The following is a 17,748-nucleotide window of genomic DNA, read 5'->3' as shown; positions in this document are numbered from 1 at the left end:
CATCATCAACTCAATGTTCATGAATCTAAGCAAACTCCAGGAGACAGTGAAGGACAGGGAAGCCTGGAGTGCTGTAGACCATAGGGTTGCAAAGAGTTACACACATCTTAGCGACTCAACAACAACAAAGGAAGAAAGAACTCGTGGAGTGTGGAGAGGGACAAAGAAGTAAGGAAGTAGAGCCTGGTCTGCTCATCCCAGCGGTAACAATGGCAGTGGGAGGGTGTGTCCCTGACTGGAGCCCAAAGGTTACAGAGTAGCAGCTACTCGGGCCTGAGAATCAGATGACAGAACTCACTTCCAGGCTGCTGACAGCGAGGTGCAAAAATTAACATCTCATTCCCCTGCAGTCACTTCAGTGGCAGGAAGACAGGACTGACCTAATATTTGGCCTCCCTACGAGAGAGGTGCTCATGCTTTCTTCCAGCATCTCCATTTCCTTCTGAGCTCAGCTTTTCATCACCACACAAAATCTGGGCTTGAGCCTTGGGACCATCAGGCAGCAGGCAACCTCCTGGGGTGGTTCCTCCAGCTCCTGTCTGTGCGTGGCAAGGCGCTTCAGTGATGGCCGACTCTGTGCGACCCCGTGGACTGCAGCCCACCAGGCTCCTCTGTCCATGGTATTCTCCAGGCAAGAATAGTGGAATGTGTTGCCAGGCCCTCCTCCAGGGGAGCTTCCTGACCCTGGGACCAAACTCCTGCATTGGCAGGCAGGTTCTTTACCACTAGCGCCACCTGGGAAGCCCTCTGCCTGTGCAGCAATACTTAACTAAACTGGTGATCCTGTTGTCAGCGGGCTCCATAGCATTGGGAAGCACAGCAAGTCCCCTTTCAGATGACAAACCTTCTCCTTCAGGGCTCTGTTAATACTTTTTTGTGAAAAAGTGCACACGTCTTGATCCAAGCAGACTGCATTTGCAGGCATGGCCAAATGTAAGCATATTCATATGGTTCATTTTCCTTAAAGCGATTACTGGCATTTGGTCTGTTTCTTTTCATAACATCACCCCTTAACCAACAAATGTTTCCAAGAGTTTTCTCTATTATCAGTCATCTGATTTACTGGCTTATCTGAGAGTGGAGCCAGAGGTGTCTGATGGAGAAGGGGGTGGGGCCACCAGAAGACTAGGGGCAGGGGGCTTTTGTCAGAGGCACCAGAGGGGCCCCTTTTCCTGCTTTGCACAAAAGACCTCCCTCCCCAGCGTCAGCAGTAGCCTGAGTAACACCAGCCATTGCTGTAAAATCCAGGCCACATCCGGCTCTGGAGGTTGTAGAAGGGCTCTGTAGTGAGTGTACAACTCAGACCTGGTACAGTTCAGCTGGCCACTGTTCAATGTTCTATGTTCAGTGCAGACTCTTCCTTTTTTAAAGAGTAGGTGGGGAGAACAGGAAGTCTTGAAATAATGCTTGCTGTGTTTTGGGCTTATCAGAAAGGATGAATTGGGATTTCCCTGGTGGTCCAGTGGTCGGGAATCCGCCCGCCAACGCAGGAGACATGGGTTCGATCCCTGGTCCAGGAGGATCCCACACGCCACGGAGCAGGTATGCTCGTGGGCCATAATTACTGAAGCCCGAGTGCCCTGGAGCCCATGCTCCACAGCAAGAGAAGCCCCTCACACCGCAACTAGAGAAATCCTGCAAGCATCGACGAAGACCCAGTGCAGCCAAAAATATAAGTAAATAAATATTAGTAAATAAACAAATATAAGTAAACAAACAAATATAAGTAAATAAACAAAAATTTAAAATAAGAAAGGCTGGATCAGTTACTGAAAGACTGAAACCACTGGAACCAAAGGCAGCATTTTCATCTTTTCTGGGGACAGAGACTTGGAAAGAGAATGATGTGGGAGATATTAAAGAAAACAAGTTTTTCAAAACTAAGGTTTACAATATAGATAAATATGCTTTGTGATTGGCTAGACAAAGCTTATCCATTTAGCAATTATACATTAAGCCCTTGTTATGTCTCTGAAGGAATGTATTTCAGGAAGACAGTGAAGAATGAGTTTGCCTGGAGCCACCACTTAAGACTGGTGCAAACCAAGCGATGACCTTTTCTGGGCAACAGTGAATTAGCTTAAAGAACCGGGGTGGGTTAAGGAAGGGGCAATGACAACTGTGTTCAAACATGTGAAGAGCTGTTATAAGAAATTAGATTAGTTGTGTTCAGCCCTTAAGTGTTGGATCCATGGATAAATCTGTCAAGGAGGCAGAGTTTGGGTCTCACTGGAAATAAGAATCTTCAAACCATTTTTACTGAAGTCTTAAGTACTAATGATTTTTTCACCACAGAAGGTATTCAACTAGGAGTTGAATAACTACTTGTCTTGGATGCTAAAGTGGGAATTCAAGCAGCATAACAGAGGGTAAATGGATTTAAAGTGCTTTCTGGGGACTTGCCTGGTTGTCCAGTGGTTAAGAATCAGAGATTCCAATGCAGGGGGCGTGGGTTTGTGGAGGTTCATCCCTGGTCAGAGAACTAAGATCCCACATGCTTGCACCATGGCAGGGAAAAAAAAGGGGGGTGGGGGAGTTTCTGATCTTCATATTCCATGAGATTCTGAAAGAAAAGATCCTTATGCTTTTAATGTCAGTTCTGGGGCACCAACTCCTTCCCTGTTATAATTGTTAAATTTGAACAACGAATGTGTTACAAGAAAATCACAAAATCAGCTTTATTTTTGCTGTGCCCTAACATTTATAAAGTGTCTGATTCATCCCTTATGTTTATCTCATTTTAAAAATAAGAAAACAGAGGCCATTTGAGTTCAATAAGACAACAATCAAGGAAGGATTTGTTGTACTATCAGTATTCTGTTTCTTGAGCTGGATGGTGAATATAGAAGCCTATTTCATCTATCTCTGTATAGTCTGTCTATCTACCTTTCTAGCTGTTTAATTAGAATGCTGCAACTGAATTATAAAGAGAGAAAAATAACTAACAGTAAAATGCCTACACTCTGACTTTCTACTTTAGAGTCTATATCTTAAAGGTTCCATATGTAAGATTAATAAAATATAACCTTAAGGTAAAGAAATTTTTCTCTGGCTTCTAGATATTGACCTTATAAGAATTTCATAATTACTATTCAAATTGACATCAGACTCACCCACATTTTTCACTGCCCCTCTCTTGGCTTTGTGATTACATCTACTTCTCCCTTGAATTCCCCAAGCCACTCAGGATATTACAAAATGAAAACAAACAACAGTCAAATCTCAAATATAATCAAAGGTACCATCCTTCTCAGGATGCCTTCTTTTTGTCTTTGTCTCCCATCCCCAACAAGGCCTGTCCAACCCCCTTCAATGCACACTCACGCACACTCATACTTCTCTGGAAAATTCATTGCCCCATTTCTGGCAGCTCTAACACTGGTAAATTGCATAGCATCAGAAAATCTATATATATTATAGTAGGCTGTGAAAAAGAATTTCCCCTGGAATTTGATGAGATGACCACCCAGAATCAGAATAACACTTATTCAAGATGTTTAAAACAGACTGGACAAAGCACTAGAGATTATGATATAAAGATCAATTCTCCCCTAGCAAAGAAATAGAGTAGGTGATTTAATGTACTTTTCCCATTGTTAATTTCTATGATCTTGAGATTAATTTGAATGCAGACAGAATCCATTTGAATAATGGCTCAAGAAAAGAACTTGGTTGCTAATTTAATAGGTGCCAGGGTGTGAAAATTTATTATCATGATTGTAGTAACTGGAACTAAGCTTGTAAAAATATTTTCACAGAATATTAAACAGCTCTGTAGTGACTGGGGCCACACACATATACATACAGCATAGCAGGTTCTCTTTCATCATGAGTTTATATTTTTCTTTAAGTGAAAAAAGTGTGCCAAGATACTGTTGGGTTAGAATTTCCTTAGTACATCTCACTCAATTTGTCATGGTTGCCTAAGAGATATGGGAGACGGCTCCTCAATAAGAAGATCACTTATGATTGAAAGATGGCCGAAAGCTAGAATATATACTCAAAACTATAACGTTAAAGAAGAATATGGCAGAGATGATGTTGGGCAAACAGCCTCAATATCTGCATCTTGGAATTCATGCATGCTTATTTCAGTAGCTTCTATAGGTCAAAGATTCATCTCGCCCTTGTCTCTCTACTGTGAATTCCCTAATGGTTTGCACAAAATGCTCTAAGTATGAACTTCAACGTTTGCATTTGCACATACATTGTGGTACATGTTGCCTGAGGGATAAAAGAAGAAATGACAAAACCTCCACATCCAATGAATAAAGAGGCCAAAAAAATGCATCAGAATGACTTTGTACTTTCTTGGTTTATTGATTTGATTTTTAGATAAACAAAAAGTCAGAAAAGAATAAAAACAGATAAGAATAGGGTTGTCTCCTCATTTCAAAAACAAATCAGAAGTTTAATTAACACCCACATTTTATTGGACATCCACTACATGCTACACAGTTTGTAGCATTCTCTTAAATCCTTATAAAAATTGTGCACACAGGCATTGTTATCCTCATTTTAGAGATAAAGAAACCGAGAATCAGAGAGGTTAATTACCTTGCCTAGCTAAGTAAGCGACAAAGTAAAAATACCATCTAAGATCAAAGCCTTGTTATTTCACCTGCATGTCTCAGCACCCACCAATAATATCTAAAAGAAGACAGCCCAGATTGAGAAATGATGATTGGACCTGTCTTTTAGGGTTATTTTTCATTTACACACGTTTCCTCTCCAATCATTTTGCTGTACCAGACTTAACCTGACAGCCCTAACAGAGAAGAGTATCATAACCTTTTTTATTGAAATATAATTGCTTTACAATGTCACGCTAGTTTCTGCTGTACAATGAGATGAGCCAGCTATATGTATACATATACTCCCTCTCTCCTGGAGCTGCCCTCCCCCTCCCATCTCAGAGCACAGAGTTGATTCCTCCTGGTGCTATTCAGCAGGTTCACACTTGCTATCTACGTTACGCATGGTGGTGTGTCTATGTCAAACCTAGTCTCCCAGTTCATCCCACTCCTCTCCTATCCCCGCCACATCCATACGTCTCTTCTCTATGCCTGTGTTTCTATTCCTGCCCTGCAAATAGATTCGTCTGGACCATTTTTCTAGATTCCACATATAAACACTAATGTATGATATTTTTATCTAACTTACTTTAACAGTATCATAATCTTGATTTTGCAAAACAAAGGACTGATATTTGTTTTAATGATATTTGTAACATAAGACTTAACACACATTTTAACATATACTCGCAAGGATTTGCCTACACATACAGGTAAGCAGTTTCTCAGCATGTTGTATACTCTACGGTTTTTCCAGTGGTCATGTATGGATGTGAGAGTTGGACCTTAAAGAAGGCTAAGCCCTGAAGAACTGATGCTTTCAAGTGTGGTGCTGGAGAAGACACTTGAGAGTCCCTTGGACTGCAAGGAGATCAAACCAGTCAATCCTAAAGGAAATCAACCCTGAACATTCATTGGAAGGCCTGATGCTGAAGCTCCAATACTTTGGCCACATGACGGGAAGTGTCAACTCATTGGAAAAGACCCTGATGCTGGGAAAGATTGAAGGCAAAAGGAGAAGAGGGGGGCAGAGAATGAGACGGTTAGATAACATCACCAATTCAATGGACATGAATTTGAGCAAACCCCAGGAGATAGTGGAGGACAGAGGAGCCTTGCATGCTGCAGTCCATGAGGTAGAAAAGAGTTGGACACAACTTAGTGACTGAACAACAGGTAAGTACTTTAAGTACTATGGGAATTTCAGACAACACAAAAGGCACATTGAGGTGAAAGGGGGATGGGGAGGACACATCCTGGGACTCATGAAACCCCACCAAGAATTCTATACTGTTTCCTTTCATGGCTTTTGTAGTTTTCAGCCCAAACTCTTCCTTGTATAGAAACTCCGGGTTGAAAGCATCCATTGGGAGGACTCTGCCCTGTTACTTAAAACACATTCACATCTGGACTTCACGCTTTCCCCTCGCTACCTGCTCATTCAGTGACTCCACAGGAGAGCGGTTCAAGGACAATTGGGATCTGGTCTACAGAGATCAGCTTGAAGACACAATCCCCAGAAAGAGGTTTCTCCTAAAACAGACACCATGTGTACCAGGAGGCAGCAATCAATGAACAAATATTTACGGAGCGTCTAAGGCAAGTAGGACACGAGAATACAAAGAAGCAGGAGGCTCAGTCTCGTCCCTCAAATGCTTAAAATCCAGTCCGGGCTGGGGCTACCCTGGAGGTCCAGTGGTTAGGACTCGGCGCTCTCACTGCCAGGGCTCGGGTTCCATCCCTGATTTGGGAAGTAAGATCCCCACATGCAAGCTGCATCATGTGGCCAAAACAAAAGAAATCCAGTTAGAGATTTTTAAAAGACAAGTGATGAGAGTAGGTGGCAAGTGATGGTTCTGGCCTGGTGCTCGGCCTCTGCAGCCTGGCTGGCATCTGGCCCAGGAATCAAGTGACTCTTGGGCAGAAGGAACTGCAGGAACTGCCTGCATTATCTGCTCATGCTCATAAAATACCAAACAGTCCCTGGCACAGAGCAGGTACCCAGTGAAGATGGCTTTTTCTCTCTCTGCTTTCTCTCTCGTTACTCCAGGGAATGGTACCAAACTCTCCTTACAGTCCACCCAGATTCATCATTGCTCCCCAGTCCTGATAACAGGACTTCTCTTTCTTCTCGACCCCTTGCTGTATGTGTGTATGTGTACGTGAAGGGGTGTGTGTGTGTGTGTGTGTGTGTGTACACTCAGTTGTGTCTGACTTTTTGTGACCCCATGGACTGTAGCCCGCCAGGCTCCTTTGTCCATGGAATTTTCCTGGCAAGAATACTGGAGTGTGTTGCCATTTCCTACCCCAGGGGATCTTCCCAACCCAGGGATCGAACCTGCGTCTCTTGTATCTCCTCAAACCATTGGCCCCACTTAATAGTCCAGTTTGAGAATGTTGTCCTTTTCCCAAGTTTGGTTATCTGCCCATGTCCCAGATTCTTCATAGCTGAGGGCTCCATGCCTGTTCCAGATACTGTCTGCTCCATGGGTTCTTATGCCCCACACAGGTCACCCAATTAAACCACAAATATCAATTCATTTCACTGGACTGGCTGCTAAGAATACTTTGTTGGAAAAAGTCCAAGGCCTTGTCTAGGTTCTATAAGGAAATATGTCATGATCCATTTGTGATGGCTGTCCATGGCATGGCAGGGTAGGGCAGGTGGGTACAAGGGCTGTATCCTTCCTAATTCTGTTTCGCAGACTATTATCTTTTCATTACCTTCCTCACTCAGTGCCATATTTAACTTACCACACTCACCTACTTCTCAGCACTTGCAGCTGGATTAGTCCCTCTGACCCTACTTCCAAAACACAGAACTGACCCCAATCCAAATCCAAGTCTCCTCCCTGGTTTTATTACCCTGTTGTTGAAAGAATCCTAGACTTAGACTTAGCACAGTAAAAACAACAAACCTGAGATTGGAGAGGTCAGGGTGAGAGCAAGGATAAAACAGTGCCAAGTAGGGGAAATATATTCAAAGATGTGGTGGCCAGAAAGTTCAGAATTATTTCAAGCATAAGCAGTACACGCATTGACAGGAACCCATTCATTCACATCTGTCTTTAAAATAAAGCACATCATGATCTGAACCTTGTTCTCTGGGACACAAGTTTCAACAAAATCATTGAACTTGATTTGATTGAACAAAACCAAAGAACTTGACATAAATTTTTTATCATTGCGTTTTTTGAGATTCTAATTAGGGAAATAAATTTGCTATCTATCTTGAACAATATAAAAATTCAGATGTGTTTCCAATCCCAATTTTTAAGCAGCCTTTCATAAACTTGTCTGTCCATGGCCCTTGGCTAATTAAGAACCTTGGTTTCCATGAATATTTTATTTTGTAGGTTGGTTAGGAAGGTTAATCGTCTATTCCCATTATTTGTCTTTTTCTCCTTAATGGAACAAGCTATCAATGTGTCTGAAATGGCACACAAAATTACCAAGAAAAAAAAAAAACAGACTTAATGGTAGTCAGAGCTTCAGGTTGCTATGCATTTGATCTGCAAATTGTGAGTGATATTTACCATACACACAGACACAAAAACGGAAAACAAGGAGCCATATCAAGGTGTCTGAAGATTTGTTTTCTGCATTTTTCTAGTATTTCTTTCAGTACATACTTTAAGGAAACCAAGTTTATTGCCAGAAAAGTAGATATCTAACCCTGTAGAAGGTTCTACAATTTAATCCATCTTACAATGGCTGCAAATGTATTTCTATCAAACCAGACTGTCTCCAATCATGTCTATTTACAACAGCGCATTCTGCTCCTGTTTGTACCACAAAGAAAAGAAAGTGGTCAGTTTTCTCTGCAACCTAGGAGACATTCTTTGGAAGGGAGGAGTAAGGATGCTCAGTAATTAGAAAGAACATTCAAAATACTTGAACATCTTGGGACAAGAAATATTCCTGCCATGGCTTCTATTTGTTTGCAGCATGGTATTATATCATTGTTAGTCTAAACTACAATCTAACTACAGTTGCCTTAATTAGAAAATCATACTCCAGGGGTAGTCAGTCACCATTTAATCAGAGGTAAGTACTACAAGCCTTCAGTTATCCTTCAGTTCAGTTCAGTCCAGTCGCTCAGTCATGTCTAACTCTTTGCAACCCGTGGACTGCAGTACTCCAAGCTTCCCTGTCTATCACCAACTCCCAGAGCTCGCTCAAACTCATGTCCATCAAGTCAGTGATGCCATCCAACCATCTCATCCTCTGTCGTCTCCTTCTCCTGCCTTCAATCTTTCCCAGCATCAGGGTCTTTTCCAATGAGTCACTTCTTCACATTAGGTGGCCAAAGGATTGGAGTTTCAGCTTCAGCATCAGTCCTTCCAATGAATATTCAGGACTGATTTCCTTTAGGATGGACCGGTTGGATCTTCTTGCAGTCTGAGGGACTCTCAAAAGTCTTCTCCAACACCACAGTTCAAAAGCATCAATTCTTCAGCTATCCTTATCTTTGATCAAGACCAGAGGTTTTGGCAATTGGCTTAACAAATTTTGGTGAGGGTTTTCATTGGTGAAATTAGAAATATTCAGAACAGATGATCTGGGACACTCACTCAGATACACATGAAAACCAATATAATATAGTAAGTCCTGCAGTGGTACGTATTCAGTTGTGCCCAAATCTTTCTGACCCCATGAACTGTAGCCCATCAGGCTCCTCTGTCCATGGGATTCTCCAGGCAAGAACAATCAAGTGAGTTGATATTTCCTTCTCCAGAGGATCTTCCTGATCCAAGGGTCAAACTGGTGTCTCTTGCATCCCCTGCATAGACAGGTGAATTCTTCACCACTGAGCCACCTGGGAAGCCCTATAGTAAATCCTGCAGTTGTAGCCTAATTTATAGACATCCTGTGCCCAGTCAGTGCATCAGAAGATTTTTGGTTTCCCAGCAGTTCACTGAATCCTGACACTGGAATAGCGCTACAATAACTACAGGTAAACCTTTCCTGTAAGATGTTTTCAGGTGACCAAAAAGGACAGAGCTGGAGCTTCATCTACCCACAGAACAAGCTCGATGACTGTGCTGGCTAGTAAGCATCTTCATGAGGGAAAAAAATTCAGTATAATTCATTATAACCTGGTATCAAGACTATGTGTGAGGGGACTTCCCTGGTGGTCCAGTGGCTAAGACTCTGTGCTCCCAATACAGGGGGCCCAGGTTCGATCTCTGGTCAGGGAACTAGATCTCACGTGCCACAGCTAAGAATTCACATGCCACAACTAAAGATTCTATATGCCACAACTAAGACCCAGTGCAGTTAAATAATATAAATAAATATTTTTTTAAAAAAGAGTATGTGTAACTTGAGCAGAAGGGAGAAGGGGTGGCAAACCATCATGCCCTTCTAACTAGTAGGGACTGCTGAGATCTACCCAAAAGTATATCCAAGTGGGCTTAGGTCTGTTCACAAAGGGCATCCAACCCTCCAAACACACCTGGACATACTGCTTAATAAATTTTGATAAGGGTTTTCAAAATTTATTAAGCTGCCAGACAACTCTACAATCTCTATTCTGTCAAATCTATCCTTATGCTAATGAATGGATTTAAAGGATAAAAGCAACATTGACATAAGAAAACACAAATGAGATTGCGCCCCCAAGGGACACAACAGATTGTGGAGTTAGACAATCATGTCATGCAATGCTCTCCCCCCCTATATCATGCCTACTTATTCTACAACCAAACTTCATTTGAGCAAATTCTAGAATTATATTTGTTCTAGATGAAAATGGAAAATCAAATCAAATGTTACCAGAACCAAAGTGAGTGAGCCCATTCTACTCGGGGCAGGGTGGGGCGGGTAGAGTGTGCATGGGTGCATATTTCATATCATTGAGGATCTATTCTGCACTATCTCTTCCTCTATAAAAGATGCATAGAGAAGGAAGAAAGGTCCAGGTGTTTCAGAGTTTACTAATGTGTCTTTGGCTACCTGATGCGAAGAGCTGACTCATTTGACAAGACTCTGATGCTGGGAAAGATTGAGGGCAAGAGGAGAAGGACGACAGAGGATTAGATGGTTGGATGGCATCACCAAATCAATGGACATGAGTTTGGGTGGACTCCGGGAGTTGGTGATGGACAGGCAGGCCTGGTGTGCTTCGGTTCATGGGGTCACAAAGAGTCGGACACGACTGAATGACTGAACTGGACTGGACTAGAATGGGTCTTTAGTTTACAGAGAGAGGCCTGGAGCTGACTTTGAAGGCAGTAGGTAGAGAAAAGTAGACAATGAGATACAACAACTTTGAAGAGTATCTAGAGACAGTTAAAAAAAAAAAAAAAAAAAAAAAAAAAACCTGAGAAATAGAAAACCAAGAAAACGGAGGGAAACTGGAGTTCAGGTTGGAGGAAATGGCCAGGAAACTTTCTGTGAATGCAAATATCATAATTCTGGTACTTCCATGGCAGTCCAGTGATTAGGAGTTCCCTTCCAACACAGGGGGTTTGGGTCTGATCCCTGTGGGAGCTAAAATCCCACATGCCTCATGGCCAAAAAAACCAAAACATAAAACAGAAGCAATATTATAACAAATTCAGTAAATACTTTAAAGGTGGTCCACATCAAAAAAAAATTTTTAAGGGAAATATCAAAATTTAATATCAACTTATTAATGTTATTGCAAAATGGAACCCCCCTCTGACTCTGCATAAGGTCTTCCTCATACTCAAAGATCTTAGGAGATTGGCTTTGGTCATTCTTTTGGCATATGGGATATGGATTGGATATGGGATGAGGAACTGTCAAAAAAAAAAAGGTATTTTTGATTTTGATCTCCGTTTGTGCTGACTCTGCAATACTGGGACAGCATGTGTGCAGCAGTGAGCTGACTTATAAACAGGATTAGAAGCCAGAGGTGACCAGGAAACAGCCTCCCTTAAGGGACATCTGGGTTATACCAGCATGGGCATATTGATTTTGAATGTTAAAAACAGTAATTATGATTAGCAATAATTTTCTTTGTTACACACCCTTTTGCTTAAATCAGAGGAAAGGGATATTGTGATATAATAAGAAATGCTGCTTGGTCTTCATTCCCCATTCCTGGCACAGACTTCCTAACACCCTTGGAATGTCCTGAGAGACAGCGGTGAAAGGAGTGTATTTTGTGATTCACAGCAAGCTCTTTTCAGCCAAACCTGAGTTTCTGCTGATGAAGTGACTCGTGGAGGATGGAACCAACCAGGAGATTCAAGGGTTTGGATTTTCAGCTTCCAGGGAACCCCTGAACCTCCAGGGAGGGGAGAAGGACCAGAGATTAAGTTAATCACCAATGACCACTGATTAAATCAATTGTGCCTACAAAAATATGTACATATGAAAAATGTGCAAATGAACCTACATAAAAACCCTAATGGAAGGAGCCTGGAGTGCTTCCAGGTTGCTGAACACACACAGGTGCTGGGAGGGTCGTGCATCCAGAGAGGATGTGGAACCTCCAGGCACCCCCACCAGATGCCACAATGCATCTATTCCATCTGGCTGCTCATGAGCTGTAGCCTCCAAATAAGCCAGTAATAGTAAGTCAAACACTTTCATGAGTTCCATGAGCTGCTCTAGCAAATTATCAAACCTGAGGAGGGGATCATGAGGACTCTCATTTAAGCCAGCAGGTTTCCCTGGTGGCTCAGACGATAAAGAATCTACTTGCAATGCAGGAGACTTGGGTTTGATTCCTGGGTTGGGAAGATCCCCTGGAGAAGAGAATGGCTACCCTCTTCGGTATTCTGGCCTGGAGAATCCCATGCACAGAGGAGACTGGAGGGCTACAGTCCACAAGGTTGAAAAGTCAGACACAACTGAGTGACTAACACTTTCACTTTCAGTCATAACCTGGGATTTGTGACTGGCATTCAAAGTGGAGGACAGTCCAGAGGGACACAGTCCTGCCCTTTGGAGTCTGCTAATTCCAGCCAGTTAGTGTCAAAATCGAGTGAGACTATAGGTTACCCAGTTGGTGTCTGCTGAGAACTAGAGAATTGCATGATGGGAAAAAATGCATATCTGATGTCAAAAGTGTTTTGAGTACAGAAACAAAGTTTTAGCCTCCTTAAAGAAAAAAAAAAAAGATACTACATACATAACTACACCCAGAGAGGAAAACAGGAACATCAAAGAGCCACAGAAGGGCTACTAAGGGAGTATATCAGCTTTTTTCTCTTGGAGTTCAGGGTTCAATTAATGGAGACACCCTTACTTATGGTGTATTGAGTCCCAGGGGCTCTCTGGAGTTCACTGGCAGATGAGCAGACAAGCAGAAGCATTCCTCCAGGAAATCCAGGTGCTAGTGTTCCATGAAGCTGTTTCATTTCAGTGGATCTGCCTCACAGGCACCTGGACTGTCTGCTCCCAGAGCCTCACCTCCTGTCATCACTACTCATCCAGAGGCTCTTCCACCCTCCAGCTGTCTGCTCATACACTCTGTCTTCAGACGGTTGTTACTTTTAGATATATATCCCCATGTGAGCTCTATCTTAGCCTCCAGATGATGGCCCCTCACTACCATTACCTAAAGTTATTTTACAGAGATGATCTTCCATGGATACAAATGGAAGTAGTTCAGTTCAGTGGCTCAGTTGTGTCCAGCTCTTTGTGACCTCATGGACTACAGCACACCAGGCTTCCCTGTCTATCACCAACTCCCAGAGCTTGCTCAAACTCAAGTCCACAGAGTCAGTGAGGCCATCCAACTATCTCATCCTCCATCATCCCCTTCTCCTCCTGCCTTCAATCTTGCCCAGCATCAGGGTCTTTTCCAATGAGTCAGTTCTTTGCATCAGGTGGCCAAAAGATTGGAGTTTCAGCTTCAACATCAGTCTTTCCAATGAATATTCAGACTGATTTCCTTGAGGATGGACTGGTTGGATCTCCTTGCAGTCCAAGCAACTCTCAAGAGTCTTCTCCAACACCACAGTTCAAAAGCACCAATTCTTCAGTGCTGAGCTTTCTTTATAGTCCAACTCTCACATCCATTCATGACTATGGAAAAACCAGAGCTTTGACTAGACAGACCTTCATCAGTAAAGTAATGTCTCTGTTTTTTAATATGCTGTCTAGGTTGGTCATAGCTTTTCTTCCAAGAAGCAAGCATCTTTTAATTTCATGGCTGCAGTCACCATCTGCAGTGATTTGGAAGCCCAAGAAAATAAAGCCTGTCACTGTTTCCCCATCTATTTACCATGAAGTGATGGGACTGGATGCCATGATCTTAGTTTTTTGAATGTTGAGTTGTAAGCCAGCATTTTCACTCTCCTCTTTCTTTCATCAAGTGAAAGTTTTCATGCTCAATTACTTCATATTCCTAAACAGCATTTTCATTAAACTCCTGAACTGGAGATGTGTGTGTGGATGCTCAGTCATTTCCAACTCTGTGATCCAACAGACTGCTGCCCATCAGGCTCCTCTGTCCATAGAATTTTCCAGGCAAAAATACTGGAGTGGGTTGCCATTTCCTACTCCAGGGGATCTTCCTGACCCCAGGGATCAAACCCAAATCTCCGGCATATCCTGCATTGGCAGGCATAGTCTTTACTACTAGTGCCACCCGGGAAACCCTGAACTGGAGATGAAAGCACTATAAGGCTGCAAGTGATACAACACGGTGGTTAAGAGCCCAGGTTCTGGAGCCATACTGCTGTGTGCACATCTTGGCTGCGCTCTTTGCTAGCAGTGTGACCAGGTGTAAGTTAATTCACCTCTCAGGGCATCAGTGCTCTCACCTTTGAAATGAGGCTGTTAACAGTACCCAAGTCATAGAGTTGTTGTGAGAGTCAGCAAATTTAGTAAAACATTTTGCCAGGGGTGTACTGAACTTGTGGCAACCCACTCTTATTGCCTGGAGAATCCCATGGACAGAGAAGCCTGGCAGACTACAGTCCATGTGGTCACAAAGAGTCAGACATGACTGAAGCGACTTAGCATGCATTCACACATGGGCTGGACCTGACTCCTTTTAGCTGACAAGAGCCTATGGATGGCATCTGTTCCCAAGGCTCCCTTTAGTGACATCACACACATGGCATGACACTGGTCTTGGTGGGAGTATTTACACCACAGAAACTAGCAGATGCTACAGACTATAACTTTTATTGAGAGCAAATTGTTTAACATTTGCCAGTACATACCCATGCATTTAGCACAAGAGCTAGCCCATTGTTAGCTCTCAAGAAAGAGCAGCTAATCAGGAAACCCTACTCAGTACTCTGTGGTGACCTAAATGCGAAGGAAATCCAAAAAAAGACAGGATATATGTATACGTACAGCTGATTCACTTTGCTGTACAGCAGAAACTACCACAATATTGTAAAGCAACTATACTCCAATAAAAATAAATTTTAAAAAAGAAAAAGAAATAAGAGCTATTATTAATAGAAGAGATGATGAGAGGACCTTCTGGAAAGTTAAAGAATTTTCCTCACTTTCCCTCACGTTCTCAATTACACAAAGAAAACTGAGTCACGCTATTCTTTGGTGAGAGAGAAACTTCAGGCTAAACATAAGCCCAAAGCCTCCAACCCTAGCTAGCTTTAACAATCTGTATGTTCCTGACTAGGACCATCTTGCCCATTTCGATCTATGATACAGCACTAAGGCGTCTTAAAAAAAAAAACATATTGTATATAACATGTGAGCACTTTTTCAGTCATTCTGCCAAACTCAGGTACACATGGGTTACATATTTCTACTGAAGTCTGTAAATGAGAACCTGCTTGGGAATCAGTTCAACAACAAAACTCATAAGTACTTCATGAACAACACAGATACCTCAAAGATACAATTTTATAGAAATGACTGATGGACTCCCTCATCACGCCAACCAAGAAAGAAATCAATGGAATAGAATCTTGTCAGAGTTTCCAGTTTGTTTGTAAAGGAGATGGATGCAGAGTGAAAGAAATCAATCAAAAATGATTTTCTTTTTCTTTTTCACATGTACCAACAGAATTTAAAATCAAGTTAAGTTTCCTAGTGTACTTCCTCTGTAGTCTCCTTGGGCAGTGTAGAAATGAAGAAAATTGATTTTCAGTGTTTTCTTTTGCTTACTTTTTTGGTATAAACTGGAGAAATAAACATATCTACAAAGGCCAATTAGAATTACCAATGGAATCTTGCACAGTCCCAGTCTATAGACTGGGACTGTGCAAGATTTCATTAAGCTACTTAGAACAGAGTGAAAATCAAATGGTATTAACTGTTTGTTTCTGGAATTTTCCATTTAATATTTTCTGAAACTGCAGAAATCAGAACTGCAGATGACCAGGGGCCACTATGTTAAGTTTAAAGTCTTAACCATTCAACAATACCTCGGCCATTGTGGCTCAGCTGGTGAAGAATCCACCTGCAGTGCGGAAATCCTGGGTTCAATTCCTGCATAAGGAAGATCCCCTGGAGAGGGGAAGGACTACCCACTCCAGTGTTCTGGCCTGGAGAATTCCATGGACTGTATAGTCCATGGGGTCGCAGGGAGTCGGTTAGGACTGAGTGACTTTCATTTTCAGCCATTTAAGGACAACTAACACCTCACCTTCAAAGTTTTCTCGAGTATAAACATGGGTAGTTTCATACATGCCATGTTTTCATGAACATTCAGTATGCCCACTGTCTATCCTGTTTAATCATAGTAGTTGACACTAACCAGACATCTGCTAGGTGTCAGGTACTAAGTGCTTATTGTGTATTAAATCATTTAGTTCTCACAGCAACCCTATGGGAGAGTAGCTAAATTTTTCTTTTTAGCAGTTGAGGAAACAGACATGTAAGGCATGTTTAGAAATCTTCCCTAAGTTGCAATTACAATTCTGGCAATTCTGTGTCTACAGTATCAGTCACTACATTATAATTATTTATATTCTATGAGGTAATATACAATTGATTAAAGATACAACAAAGCTACAATTCATTGGAAAGTGTAGGTGAGGAAAGGGAAATTTTTCTTAAATTAGTTTAAAAAGAACTTTTCAGTTTTGGGTCTACTCCATAAAGCAAGAATTTGTATAGATCTTTTTTCTCCTGAACAATTCATGGAAATCTTTGCTACTGTTATGCATTGATTATAATGCCTATAGCTATTAAATAAATAAAAAGTCTACAAACTGTAAAAAAAAAAAAAAAAAAAAAAGAATTACCAATGGAGCAGAGATTGAGGAACAAGACATTCTGTTTTGGGAAATCCTCAGTGTTTCAGAAACACTATCAACAATATTCTAAAATCTCCTTTTGCTACTACTGTACAATTAAGAATTTCATGATGTAACTCAAGCCCTTAGCATGCTGCTGCTAAGTCGCTTCAGTCATGTCCAACTCTGTGCAACCCCACAGACGGCAGCCCAGAACAGACCAATAAATGACCGCTATATTTCACAAGTCTCAGTCCAATATTTAGTCATTCTTCCACAACAGGCTTAGAATCTTGCCCATAATTAAGTGAGATGTTTATTACTCTTATCAGGTAACCAAATACATGGAAAGAACATTAGGTACTATGAATACGTGTGCATGCATGCTAAATCACTTCAGTCGTGTCCTACTCTTGGTGACCCCACAGTCTGTAGTCTGCCAGGTTCCTCTGTCCATAGGCTTCTCCAGGCAAGAATACTGGAGGGGCCTGCAATGCCCTCCTCAAGGGAATCTTTCCCAACCCAGAAATCGAACCCGAGGTTCTTACATTTCCTGATTTGGCAGGTGGGTTCTTTACCACTAGCGCCACCTGGAAAGACTTATTATGAATATACCAGCACATTATCCCCGGGCTATAACACTTGCAATTCCTGTTGAATTGAAAAACAAAATCTAGAGGAGTGAGATGGAGATGGAGGTGGAAAGGAGGCTCAAGAGGGAGGGGATATGTGTATACACACAGCTGATTCACACTCTTGTACAGCAGAAACTAGCACAACATTATAAAGCAATGATCCTCCAATTTAAAAATAATACAAAAAAAAAAGAAATGATACTTTTCAGACAAAAATAAAATAAATATGCATTCAAATATTTTTTTAGGAAAAGCAAGTTCTATGTACATGGTACAGTCAACCATGTGACTATTCCGAGCTCACAGTTTAGGCACATGGGATGTGAGTGTTGTCAATATTTAGATTGGTGGTGGTGGGGCTGGTGAAGCACGCAGAATACTCCCAGAGAAAACAGG

This window comes from Bubalus bubalis, chromosome 7 (genome assembly GCF_019923935.1).
Source record: "Bubalus bubalis isolate 160015118507 breed Murrah chromosome 7, NDDB_SH_1, whole genome shotgun sequence".
In the NCBI taxonomy this organism is placed as follows: Eukaryota; Metazoa; Chordata; class Mammalia; order Artiodactyla; family Bovidae; genus Bubalus; species Bubalus bubalis.
This window is presented reverse-complemented; position numbering follows the sequence as displayed.